General features: G+C 41.8%; 1 pseudogene; it reads left to right on the top strand.

The window, feature by feature from the left end:
- LOC135558079 (ZZ-type zinc finger-containing protein 3-like) overlaps nt 1–14,707 on the top strand; it is a 39,297-nt pseudogene extending 24,590 nt beyond the window's left edge.
- Nucleotides 14,708–14,988: the final 281 nt, after the last annotated feature.

Below are 14,988 nucleotides of genomic sequence, written 5' to 3'. Positions count from 1 at the left end.
CACACGGTACCACCTGACCACACGGTACCACGCTGACCACACGGTACCACACGCTGACCACACGCTGACCACACGGTACCACACACTGACCACACGGTACCACACGCTGACCACACGGTACCACACACTGACCACACGGTACCACACTGACCACACGGTACGACACGCTGACCACACGGTACTGACCACACGGTACGGCTGACCACACGGTACTGACCACACGGACCACGCACTGACCACGCGGTACACACTGACCACACGGTACCACACGGTACCACGCTGACCACACGGTACCACGCTGACCACACGGTGACCACACGGTACCACACCACTGCTGACCACACGGTACCACACGCTGACCACACGGTACCACACACTGACCACACGGTACCACACGCTGACCACACCACACGCTGACCACACGGTACCACACGCTGACCACACGGTACCACACTGACCACACGGTACCACACGCTGACCACACGGTACGACACACTGACCACACGGTACCACACACTGACCACACGGTACCACACTGACCACACGGTACCACACGCTGACCACACGGTACGACACACTGACCACACGGTACCACACTGACCACACGGTACCACACTGACCACACACTGACCACACGGTACCACACTGACCACCGCTGACCACACACTGACCACACGGTACACACACTGACCACTCTACTCTGCAGTCTCTCTTCCTCTCCATCACACTGTCACCACACTCCCATCTGTCTTTCTCTCGCTCCCTCCCTCCCTCTCCCTCTCTCCCTCCCTCTCATCTGTCTGACCCCTCCCTCTCATCTGTCTCTCTCTCCCTCCCTCTCATCTGTCTCTCTCTCCCTCCCTCTCATCTCTCTCTCTCTTCTCGCTCCCTCCCTCCCCTCAAGATGCTAGATCTGACATTTCCTCCCCCCTCTCTCTCTCTGATGTGTGCAACAAGAAACGAATGTCGCTGTCCTGTTAATCATTTTGTTAATCATTTTGACTGCTCATGAATTTCATTGTTTTATTACTCTGACATTTTTTAAAGTAATGCCCACCTGTCCTGACAGTCTATAAAAAACTGTCTAAATCAGTCTATATAACACACTGTCTAAATCAGTGACCACTGTCTAAATCAGTCTACACACTGTCTAAATCAGTCTATATGACACACTGACCACACTTAAATGTAAATGTAATGTATAACACACTGTCTAAATCAGTCTATATAACACACTGTCTCAATCCATATAACACACTGTCTATATAACACACTGTCTAAATCAGTCTATATGACACAGTCTAAATCAGTCTATATAACACACTGTCTAAATCTTGTCTATATAACACACTGTCTAAATCAGTCTATATGACACTGTCTAAATCAGTCTATATAACACAATGTCTAAATCAGTCTATATGACACACTGAAATCAGTCTATATAACACACTGTCTAAATCATTCTATATAACACACTGTCTCAATCAGTCTATATAACACACTGTCCACACGGTCTATACAGTCTATATAACACACTGTCTAAATCAGTCTATATAACACACTGTCTATATAACACACTGATATCAGTCTATATAACACACTGTCTATATGACACACTGTCACGACACACTGTCTAAATCAGTCTATATAACACACTGTCTACAGTCTATATAACACACTGTCTATATGACACACTGTCTAAATCAGTCATATAACACACTGTCTACCACACGTCTAAATCAGTCTATATAACACACTGTCTAAATCAGTCTATATGACACACTGTCTAAATCAGTCTATATGACACACTGTCTAAATCAGTCTATATGACACTGTCTAAATCAGTCTATATAACACAATGTCTAAATCAGTCTATATGACCACAAATCAGTCTATATAACACACTGTCTATATAACACACTGTCTATATGACCACTGTCTAAATCAGTCTACACTGTCTAAATCAGTCTATATAACACAATGTCTAAATCAGTCTACCACTGTCTAAATCAGTCTATATAACACAGTCTAAATCAGTCTATATGACACACTGTCTAAATCAGTCTATATGACCACAGTCGGTAACACACTGAATCAGTCTATATAACACACTGTCTATATAACACAGTCTAAATCAGTCTGATAACCACTGTCTATATAACACACTGTCTAAATCAGTCTATATGACAGTCTAAATCAGTCTATATAACACACTGTCTAAATCAGTCTATATAACACACTGTCTAAATCAGTCTATATGACACACTGTCTAAATCAGTCTATATGACACTGTCTAAATCAGTCTATATAACTGAAATCCACACACTGTCTAAATCAGTCTATATAACACACTGTCTCAATCAGTCTATATAACACACTGGTCTATATGACACACTGACCATATAACACACTGTCTATATGACACACAAATCACTATGACCACTCAATCAGTCTATACTATATCAGTCTACACACTGTCTAAATCAGTCTGACCAAATCACTATATAACACACTGTCTAAATCAGTCTATATAACACACTGTCTAAATCAGTCTATATGACACACTGTCTAAATCAGTCTATATGACACACTGTCTAAATCAGTCTATATAACACAATGTCTAAATCAGTCTATATGACACACTGTCTACGGTCTATATAACACACTGTCACACACTGTCTATATAACACAGTCTGTCTATGACACACTGACCACCTGACCAGTCTAAATCAGTCTATATAACACACGGTCTAAATCCACACTGACCACACTGTCTATATCTATACACACTGTCTATATAACACACTGTCCACACTGTCTATATCCACACTGTCTAAATCAGTCTATATAACACACTGTCTATATAACCTACACTATATAACACACTGTCTATATGACACACTGTCTGAATCAGTCTATATGACACACTGTCTAAATCAGTCTATATAACACACTGTCTAAATCAGTCTCACTGTCTAAATCAGTCTATATGACACACTGTCTAAATCAGTCTATATAACACACTGTCCAGTCTATATAACACACTGTCTATATGACACACTGTCTGAATCAGTCAATATGACACACTGTCTAAATCAGTCGATATGACACACTGTCTCAATCAGTCTATATAACACACTGTCTCATATAACACACTGTCTATATCAGTCTATATCACACTGTCTATATAACACACTGTCTAAATCAGTCTATATGACAGTCTAAATCAGTCTATATAACACACTGTCTCCAGTCTATATAACACACTGTCTAAATCAGTCTCCACACTGTCTAAATCAGTCTATATGACACTGTCTAAATCAGTCTCCACAATGTCTAAATCAGTCTATATCTCAGTCTATATAACCACTGTCTCAATCAGTCTCACACTGTCTATCTCTAAATCAGTCTATATGACACACTGTCTATATAACACACTCCTCACACTGTCTATCCACTGTCTCATCTGTCTCAATCAGTCTCACACTGTCTATCCCTGTCCCTCTCATCACACTGTCTCTCTCGCTCACACTGTCTCACACTGTCTCACACTGTCTGAATCAGTCTATATGACACACTGTCTCAGTCTATATAACACACTGTCTCAATCAGTCTATATAACACACTGTCTATATAACACAGTCTAAATCAGTCCACACTGTCTATATAACACACTGTCTAAATCAGTCTATATGACACAGTCTAAATCAGTCTCCCTCTAAATCAGTCTATATAACACACTGTCTCAGTCTCCACTGTCTAAATCTCTCTATATAACACAATGTCTAAATCAGTCTCTATGACACACTGTCTAAATCAGTCTATATAACTCTCAATCAGTCTCCCTGTCTATATAACACACTGTCTAAATCAGTCTATATGACACTGTCTATATAACACACTGTCTAAATCAGTCTATATAACACACTGTCTATATGACACACTCCCTCCACTGTCTCAATCAGTCTATATAACACACTGTCTATATAACACACTGTCTATATCAGTCTCAAGAAATCAGTCTATATAACACACTGTCTATATAACACACTTTCCCTATATAACACACTGTCTATATGACACACTGTCTGAATCAGTCTATATGACACACTGTCTAAATCAGTCTCTAAATCAGTCTATATGACACACTGTCTAAATCAGTCTATATGACACACTGTCTAAATCAGTCTATATAACACACTGTCTAAATCAGTCTTTTAATGAAATCAGTCAATATGACACACTGTCTGAATCAGTCAATATACACTGTCTAAATCAGTCTATATAACTGTTCCCTAAATCAGTCTATATAACACACTGAAATCAGTCACACACTGTCTAAATCAGTCTATATAACACACACTTATATAACACACTGTCTAAATCAGTCTATATGACACAAATCAGTCTATATAACACACTGTCTATATAACACACTGTCTAAATCAGTCTATATAACACAGTCTATATAACATGTCTGAATGTCTATATAACACACTGTCTATATAACACACTGTCTATATAACACACTGTCTAAATCAGTCTAATAACACACTGTCTATATGACACACTGTCTAAATCAGTCTATATAACACACTGTCTAAATCAGTCTTATGACACACTGTCTCAATCAGTCTATATACACACTGTCATAACACACTGTCTATATCAGTCTATATAACACACTGTCTAAATCAGTCTATATGACACACTGTCCACACTGTCTTCAGTCGATATGACACATTGTCTGTCTAATAACACACTGTCTATAGTCTAATAACACAGTCTAAATCAGTCTATATAACACACTGTCTAAATCAGTCTATATAACACACTGTCTAAATCAGTCTATATGACACACTGTCTAAATCAGTCTATATGACACACTGTCTAAATCAGTGTATATGACACACTGTCTATCAGTCTACACACTGTCTAAATCAGTCTATAACACACTGTCTATATGACACACTGTCTAAATCAGTCTATATAACACACTGTCTATATGACACACTGTCTAAATCTATATAACACACTGTCTAAATCAGTCTATATAACACACTGTCTATATGACACACTGTCTAAATCAGTCTATATATATAACACACTGTCTAAATCAGTCTATATGACACACTGTCTAAATCAGTGTATATAACACACTGTCTAAATCAGTCATATAACACACTGTCTATCAGTCTATATGACACACTGTCTAAATCAGTCTATATAACACACTGTCTATATGACACTGTCTAAATCAGTCTATATAACACACTGTCTAAATCAGTCTATATGACACACTGTCTAAATCAGTCTATATAACACACTGTCTAAATCAGTCTATATGACACACTGTCTAAATCAGTCGATATGACACATTGTCTCAATCAGTCTATATAACAGTCTATATAACACACTGTCTAAATCAGTCTAAATCATCTATATAACACACTGTCTAAATCAGTCTATATAACACACTGTCTAAATCAGTCTATATAACACACTGTCTAAATCAGTCTATATGACACACTGTCTAAATCAGTGTATATGACACACTGTCTATCAGTCTATATGACACACTGTCTAAATCAGTCTATATAACACACTGTCTATATGACACACTGTCTAAATCAATCTATATAACACACTGTCTATATGACACACTGTCTAAATCAGTCTATATAACACACTGTCTCAATCAGTCTATATAACACACTGTCTAAATCAGTCTATATAACACACTGTCTAAATCAGTCTATATAACACACTGTCTAAATCAGTCTATATAACACACTGTCTATATAACACACTGTCTAAATCAGTCTATATAACACACTGTCTATATGACACACTGTCTAAATCAGTCTATATGACACACTGTCTAAATCAGTCTATATAACACACTGTCTACTGTCTAAATCAAATCAGTCTATATAACACACTGTCTAAATCAGTCTATATAACACACTGTCTAAATCAGTCACACTGTCTATATAACACACTGTCTAAATCAGTCTATATAACACACTGTCTATATCAGTCTATATAACACACTGTCTAAATCAGTCTATATAACACACTGTCTAAATCAGTCTATATAACACACTGTCTAAATCAGTCTATATGACACACTGTCTAAATCAGTGTATATGACACACTGTCTATATGACACACTGTCTAAATCAGTCTATATGACACACTGTCTAAATCAGTCTATATAACACACTGTCTAAATCAGTGTCTAAATCAGTCTATATAACACACTATATGACACACTGTCTAAATCAGTCTATATAACACACTGTCTAAATCAGTCTATATAACACACTGTCTAAATCAGTCTATATGACACACTGTCTAAATCAGTCTATATGACACACTGTCTAAATCAGTCTATATAACACACTGTCTAAATCAGTCTATATAACACACTCAGTGTATATGACACACTGTCTAAATCAGTGTATATGACACACTGTCTAAATCAGTCTATATGACACACTGTCTAAATCAGTCTATATACACACTGTATATGACACACTGTCTAAATCAGTCTATATAACACACTGTCTAAATCAGTCTATATAACACACTGTCTAAATCAGTCTATATGACACACTGTCTAAATCAGTCTATATAACACACTGTCTAAATGACACACTGTCTAAATCAGTCTAATAACACACTGTCTAAATCAGTCTATATGACACACTGTCTAAATCAGTCTATATAACACATTGTCTAAATCAGTCTATATGACACACTGCTGTTAATCAGTCTATATAACACACTGTCTAAATCAGTCTATATACACACTGTCTAAATCAGTCTATATAACACACTGTCTAAATCAGTCTATATAACACACTGTCTAAATCAGTGTATAACACACTGTCTATATAACACACTGTCTAAATCAGTGTATATGACAATGTGTAAAGGAATACAGGAGTCTAATAAACACTGTCTAAATCAGTCAATTGAGACACCTGCCGGAGTACAAGGAGCTTCTGGAGCTGAAGAGAATGAAGAAACACAAACTGCAGGAGATCCAGGCTGAGAGTAGCATGGCCCTGCACCATGGATACAAGGTACACACATCACCATGGATACAAGGCACACAAATCACCGTGGATACAAGGCACACAAATCACCGTGGATACAAGGCACACACATCACCGTGGATACAAGGCACACACATCACCGTGGATACAAGGCACACACATCACCGTGGATACAAGACACACACATCACCGTGGATACAAGGCACACACATCACCGTGGATACAAGGCACACACATCACCGTGGATACAAGTGGATACAAGGCACACACATCACCGTGGATACAAGGCACACACATCACCGTGGATACAAGGCACACACATCACCGTGGATACAAGGCACACACATCACCGTGGATACAAGGCACACACATCACCATGGATACAACATACACACACCGCCATTGGCATTGCACCATGGATACAAGGTAGTGGTTAATCAGCTTTCATACGGGCTTCAAGCTATATCTACTGATTATCTACCCACGTGTCTCTGCTGTCCGCTGGAATGTACAGGTAAATATAAGGCTTCTGGCGGCTCTGGTGTGAGGTGCATTTTCCTGCCGTGGTTCCGGTCCACTCAACCCCTTAGAGGGCAAGGTAAACACCATTAAATACACAGCCGTTGTGAGTGATCACCTTCGACCTTATGGTGAAGAAGTTCTATCCAGATGGGAGTGGTCTCTTCAAGGATGACAACACCCCCCATCCACAGGACACCAGTGGTCACTGACTCAAAGAACTCAATCCAATTGAACACTTGAGACGGCGTTTTCCACCACCATCAACAAAACACCAAATGATGGAATTTCTCCCGACAGACACCTGTAGAATCTATACCGAGGTGTATTGAAGCTGTTCTGGTGGTGACCCAATGCCCTAGTGTAACTCTGACTGTGTCCTTAGCGAGCTAACTCTCTCTCCTTAGTGTGTGGTAGCTAGCTAACTCTCTCTCCTTAGTGTAATGCGTGCTAGCTAACTCTCTCCCTTAGTGTAATGTGTGCTAGCTAACTCTCTCTCCTTAGTGTAATGTGTGCTAGCTAACTCTCTCTCCTTAGTGTAATGTGTGCTAGCTAACTCTCTCTCCTTAGTGTAATGTGTGCTAGCTAACTCTCTCTCCTTAGTGTAATGTGTGCTAGCTAACTCTCTCTCCTTAGTGTAATGCGTGCTAGCTAACTCTCTCTCCTTAGTGTAATGCGTGCTAGCTAACTCTCTCTCCTTAGTGTAATGTGTGCTAGCTAACTCTCTCTCCTTAGTGTAATGTGTGCTAGCTAACTCTCTCTCCTTAGTGTAATGCGTGCTAGCTAACTCTCTCCTTAGTGTAATGTGTGCTAGCTAACTCTCTCTCCTTAGTGTAATGTGTGCTAGCTAACTCTCTCTCCTTAGTGTAATGTGTGCTAGCTAACTCTCTCTCCTTAGTGTAATGTGTGCTAGCTAACTCTCTCTCCTTAGTGTAATGCGTGCTAGCTAACTCTCTCTCCTTAGTGTAATGCGTGCTAGCTAACTCTCTCTCCTTAGTATAATGTGTGCAAGCTAACTCTCTCTCCTTAGTGTAATGTGTGGTAGCTAGCTAACTCTCTCTCCTTAGTGTAATGTGTGCTAGCTAACTCTCTCTCCTTAGTGTAATGTGTGCTAGCTAACTCTCTCTCCTTAGTGTAATGTGTGCTAGCTAGCTAACTCTCTCTCCTTAGTGTAATGTGTGCTAGCTAACTCTCTCTCCTTAGTGTAATGTGTGCTAGCTAACTCTCTCCTTAGTATAATGTGTGCAAGCTAGCTAACTCTCTCTCAGTGTAATGTGTGCTAGCTAACTCTCTCTCCTTAGTGTAATGTGTGCTAGCTAACTCTCTCTCCTTAGTGTAATGTGTGCTAGCTAACTCTCTCTCCTTAGTGTAATGTGTGGTAGCAAGCTAACTCTCTCTCCTTAGTATAATGTGTGGTAGCTAGCTAACTCTCTCTCCTTAGTGTAATGTGTGCTAGCTAACTCTCTTTCCTTAGTATAATGTGTGCTAGCTAACTCTCTCTCCTTAGTGTAATGTGTGCTAGCTAACTCTCTCTCCTTAGTGTAATGTGTGCTAGCTAACTCTCTCTCCTTAGTGTAATGTGTGCTAGCTAACTCTCTCTCCTTAGTGTAATGTGTGGTAGCTAACTCTCTCTCCTTAGTGTAATGCGTGCTAGCTAACTCTCTCTCCTTAGTGTAATGTGTGCTAGCTAACTCTCTCTCCTTAGTGTAATGCGTGCTAGCTAACTCTCTCTCCTTAGTGTAATGCGTGCTAGCTAACTCTCTCTCCTTAGTATAATGTGTGCAAGCTAACTCTCTCTCCTTAGTGTAATGTGTGGTAGCTAGCTAACTCTCTCTCCTTAGTGTAATGTGTGCTAGCTAACTCTCTCTCCTTAGTGTAATGTGTGCTAGCTAGCTAACTCTCTCTCCTTAGTGTAATGTGTGCTAGCTAACTCTCTCTCCTTAGTGTAATGTGTGCTAGCTAACTCTCTCTCCTTAGTGTAATGTGTGCTAGCTAACTATCTCTCCTTAGTATAATGTGTGCAAGCTAGCTAACTCTCTCTCAGTGTAATGTGTGCTAGCTAACTCTCTCTCCTTAGTGTAATGTGTGCTAGCTAACTCTCTCTCCTTAGTGTAATGTGTGCTAGCTAACTCTCTCTCCTTAGTGTAATGTGTGGTAGCAAGCTAACTCTCTCTCCTTAGTAGATTGTGTGCTAGCTAACTCTCTTTCCTTAGTATAATGTGTGCTAGCTAACTCTCTCTCCTTAGTGTAATGTGTGCTAGCTAACTCTCTCTCCTTAGTGTAATGTGTGCTAGCTAACTCTCTCTCCTTAGTGTAATGTGTGCTAGCTAACTCTCTCTCCTTAGTGTAATGTGTGGTAGCTAACTCTCTCTCCTTAGTGTAATGCGTGCTAGCTAACTCTCTCTCCTTAGTGTAATGCGTGCTAGCTAACTCTCTCTCCTTAGTGTAATGCGTGCTAGCTAACTCTCTCTCCTTAGTGTAATGTGTGCTAGCTAACTCTCTCTCCTTAGTGTAATGTGTGCTAGCTAACTCTCTCCCTTAGTGTAATGTGTGCTAGCTTGCTAACTCTCTCTCCTTAGTGTAATGTGGTTTGACGTAAGTATTTGTGTAAATCATCTGAGCTCATGTTTCTCTCTGCAGTGTGACGTGTGTGGTGTGGAGCCCATCCAGGGCGTGCGGTGGCATTGTCAGGACTGTCCCTCAGACAACGCTGTGGACTTCTGTTCCAACTGCTCCGACTGGTGAGTCCTGCCTGGCTGGGGCTCTGTTCAGTAGGCTAATGATTTTAAATGGAATTAAACAGGGAGGTTTAACTCCCATTATATACCCTGCATGCATCTTAATAGTTTTGTTCCTGGTGCAGTAGACAACTTCAGTTTCATTGATGCGTGTGTCAATGTATTGGCTCGGGCTCTGTTCAGTATGCTTGAAACGTGTTAAAACTATTTTGAAAACACACATAAAATACATTGTGTGGGACATAACAATAATACCAGTTTACACCAGTAAAAAAATAAAAATGCCGCTAAGATGCAGGAAAAGTTTATTTTCACATTTTGAGTTAGTTCATTGATGCAAGACCATGGTGCTTGCCTACGGAGCTGTGAGGGGAACGGCACCGCAGTACCTCCAGGCTCTGATCAGGCCCTACACCCAAACAAGGGCACTGCGTTCATCCACCTCTGGCCTGCTCGCCTCCCTACCACTGAGGAAGTACAGTTCCCGCTCAGCCCAGTCAAAACTGTTTGCTGCTCTGGCCCCCCAATGGTGGAACAAACTCCCTCACGACGCCAGGACAGCGGAGTCAATCACCACCTTCCGGAGACACCTGAAACCCCACCTCTTCAAGGAATACCTAGGATAGGATAAAGCAATCCTTCTCACCCCCCCCCTTAAATGATTTAGATGCACTATTGTAAAGTGGCTGTTCCACTGATGTCAGAAGGTGAATTCACCAATTTGTAAGTCGCTCTGGATAAGAGCGTCTGCTAAATGACTTAAATGTAATGTAAATGCATCAAGTTGCCAGTTTTCAGTTGCCTTGATTGACATGTCTGAACCCGGTTGCCACCTCCAGCAAGACAGGAAGTAAGTCCCCTTGTAGCTTCCTACGCCGGCATGGCAGCCTTGTTGCGTATTCTGTTGATCTCTGTGTTAACTGTTTCATCGTTATGTATTAACCCATAATTCCTCTGTTTTTACCCACCACGGTACAAGAAATATGTTATAGTGTTGACGTTCTGTCTTCTATACTACTCAACAGTCGCAGCCAAATATATTGGCACCCTCTTTGCACTTTTCTTAAATAGTTCTCTATTCATTTCATAACAGTCCAGCATTTCTTCTTGAACCATTCCTGGGTGCTTCTAAACTCAGCAAAAAAAGAAACATCCTCTCACTGTCAACTGTGTTTATTTTCAGCAAACTTAACATGTGTAAATATTTGTATGAACATAAGATTCAACAACTGAGACATAAACTGAACAAGTTCCACAGACATGTGACTAACAGAAATTGAATAATGTGTCCCTGAACAAAGGGGGTCAAAATCAAAAGTAACAGTCAGTATCTGGTGTGGCCACCAGCTGCATTAAGTACTGCAGTGCATCTCCTCCTCATGGACTGCACCAGATTTGCCAGTTCTTGCTGTGAGATGTTACCCTACTCGTCCACCAAGGCACCTGCAAGTTCCCGGACATTTCTGGGGGAAATGGCCCTAGCCCTCCGATCCAACAGGTCCCAGACCTGCTCAATGGGATTGAGATCCGGGCTCTTCACTGGCCATGGTAGAACACTGACATTCATGTCTTGTAGGAAATCACGCACAGAATGAGCAGTATGGCTGGTGGCATTGTCATGCTGGAGGGTCATGTCAGGATGAGCCTGCAGGAAGGGTACCACATGAGGGAGGAGGATGTCTCCCCTGTAACGCACAGAGTTGAGATTGCCTGCATTGACAACAAGCTCAGTCCGATGATGCTGTGACACACCGCTCCAGAACCATGACGGACCCTCCAAATCGATCCCTCTCCAGGGTACAGGCCTCGGTGTAACGCTCATTCCCTCGACGATAAACGCGAATCTGACCATCACCCCTGGTGAGACAAACCCTGACTCGTCAGTGAAGAGCACTTTTTGCCAGTCCTGTCTGGTCCATCGATGGTGGGTTTGTGGCCAGAGGTGACGTTGTTGCCGGTGATGTCTGGTGAGGACCTGCCTTACAACAGGCCTACAAGCCCCCAGTCCAGCCTCTCTCAGCCTATTGCGGACAGTCTGAGCACTGATGGAGGGATTGTTCCTTGTGTAACTCGGGCAGTTGTTGTTGCCATCCTGTACCTGTTCCGCAGGGGTGATGTTCGGATGTACCGATTCTGTCTAGGTGTTGTAACACATGGTCTGCCACTGAGAGGACGATCAGCTGTCCGTCTTGTCTCCCTGTAGCGCTGTCTTAAGCATCTCACAGTACGGACATTGCAATTTATTGCCCTGGCCACATCTGCAGTCCTCATGCCTCCTAGCAGCATGCCTAAGGCACGTTCACCCAGATGAGCAGGGACCTTATGCATCTTTCTTTTGGTGCTTTTCAGAGTCAGTAGAAATGCCTCTTTAGTGTCCTATGCTTTCATAACTGTGACCTTAATTGCCAACCGTCTGTATGCTGTTAGTGTCTTAACAACCGTTCCACAGGTGCATGTTCATGAATTGTTTATGGTTCATTGAGCAAACATTGGGAAACAGTGTTTAAACCCTTTACAATGAAGATCTGTGAAGTTATTTGGATTTTTACGAATTATCTTTGAAAGACAGGGTCCTGAAAAAGGGACGTTTATGTGTTTTAATGTGTCCTCCTACTGGAAGTCCCACAACCTTCAACAGAGACACAGTTTTAGACACTTGGTTGAACAGAGGTTAAGAAGAGTCGCTGGACTGTTCCAGCGAAGAATCCTGATCTAACTTATGACAAGATCTGACAACAGCAGTTGGTGGAGGGCACCCCTCAAACGTTGGAATAATTAGTTTTTGTTTAATGCTGAAGAGTGGGACAAATGTCCAAAAGAAAAGTGCTCATTGCTACAAGAATAATTTGTCTGCAGTTCCCTTGATCAAATACTAGCTCTGCGGTGCCACTACATTTGTCCGTGCCATTTTGTCTTTTAAGTTTACAATTTTAATTTGGAAAAATAGAGTTTACAAAAAAATTAAATGGGTTCTGCAATGTGTAAAAACCGACAGCAAGGTGACCAACTTACTATTGAAGAAATTGGGAATTATTTAAGAGAAGTACAAGGGTGTCAATATATTTGGCCACAACTGTATCGGTGTATGTGGAGTGCTTTTCCCAATCGATTCCCCTGTGTTTACCTCCTCCAGCCTGTACAAGACAGAGAGCCACCTGCCCAGCCACCATCTGGAGCCTGTCCATCACCATGAGACCTTCCTAGACAGGGACTACTGTCTGGCTCAGACCCCTGGATATAACTACCTGGACCCCAACTACTACCCTGCTAACAGATGACAGCATGGCCCCTAATCTCAGCCCTGGGGCCACAGCTACAGACCCCTAGCCTCCTGATCCAGCACCTGGGCCACAGTTTCAGCTACACCGAGCGGCTCCTTCCTGGTCCAGCCCTGGGGCCACAGTTTCAGCTACACCGAGCGGCTCCTTCCTGGTCCAGCCCTGGGGCCACAGTTTCAGCGGCCCTCAGCCAGCCAGCCCCTGGCTGAGCTGAACATAATGGAAATATAAAAAACACTATTTAAAATAAAATTTTAAAAAACTGAAAAAGGCACACTGACATTCCTGAGTGCCGAGACAGAAGAGGGTCCTCCCTCCTCTCCGGGTTTAGTGGGCCTACTACTATTCAGGGTCGTGTTCACCTAACAGAAGATAACTGACAAACGGGCAGGGACTACCTGACCTTTTTAGTTTTCTATTGCAAAACATTTTTTCTACGTTTTGAACTAATGAATATGACCCTGACACTGGTGTGTGGTGATGGTAGTGTGGGGGTATCAATGTTATGTTGATGAGAGGGAATATGTTCCTAGATCTGTATTTGAGAGGCATGTCTTTGATTCCTACCAGGTTTTTAAACCAATCACAGGACAAGATCTGCTGATGTAATCCACATGGCGGGTGTTGTCAGATGCAGCCATGGTAACGGACCCCTGATACATCTCCACCTCACGTCTCCATGGTAACAGACCCTGATACACCTCCACCTCACGTCTCCATGGTAGCAGACCCCTGATACATCTCCACCTCACGTCTCCATGGTAACAGACCCTGATACACCTCACGTCTCCATGGTAACAGACCCTGATACACCACCTCGCTGTCTCTTCTATCCTCTCCTCTCTCCTCACCTCTCTCCTTTCCTCTCTCCTCACCTCCTCACCTCTCCTCTCCTCTCCTCTTCCTCTAAACCTGGTTCAGTTTCCATCAGAGAAGCACTACAGCACCGAAAGCACCCTTGTGAAACTTAAAATTGAAAAATATGATTTTGTTTTTCTTTTCGATGTGTTTGATCATGTGGTTGATCATGTGTAATAACAGATGATATGGTGAAATGTAGCCCAGTGGTAACTACGACACCACGTCAAGTTAGTTGCGTAAAGTCTGTGTGACATTTTTTTGTTTGGAGAAATCCCCTCTGAACTCTGAACTCTCTGAGCTATGACCCCGGAGTCTGACCTCTATGAAACATCTCGTCTCTAGTCTAGATCAAGGTTCTCCATAGAGAATGATAGAGGCCTCTAGTGGCCAAAAGGCCATTTAACATGGACAGCGCCATTGAGGACTTACACCATTTTAATGTAGTTAAATAAATGAAGTTGGAGTTCAACCGGGTCATCAGGAGGAATCAGACAAAGATGAGTCATCTATCTATCTCTATGGGGTTCT

Source organism: Oncorhynchus masou, chromosome 17, assembly GCF_036934945.1.
Source record: "Oncorhynchus masou masou isolate Uvic2021 chromosome 17, UVic_Omas_1.1, whole genome shotgun sequence".
NCBI lineage: Eukaryota > Metazoa > Chordata > Actinopteri > Salmoniformes > Salmonidae > Oncorhynchus > Oncorhynchus masou.
Note: the sequence above shows the minus strand (reverse complement) of the source record. Positions and strands in the feature narration are given on the sequence as shown.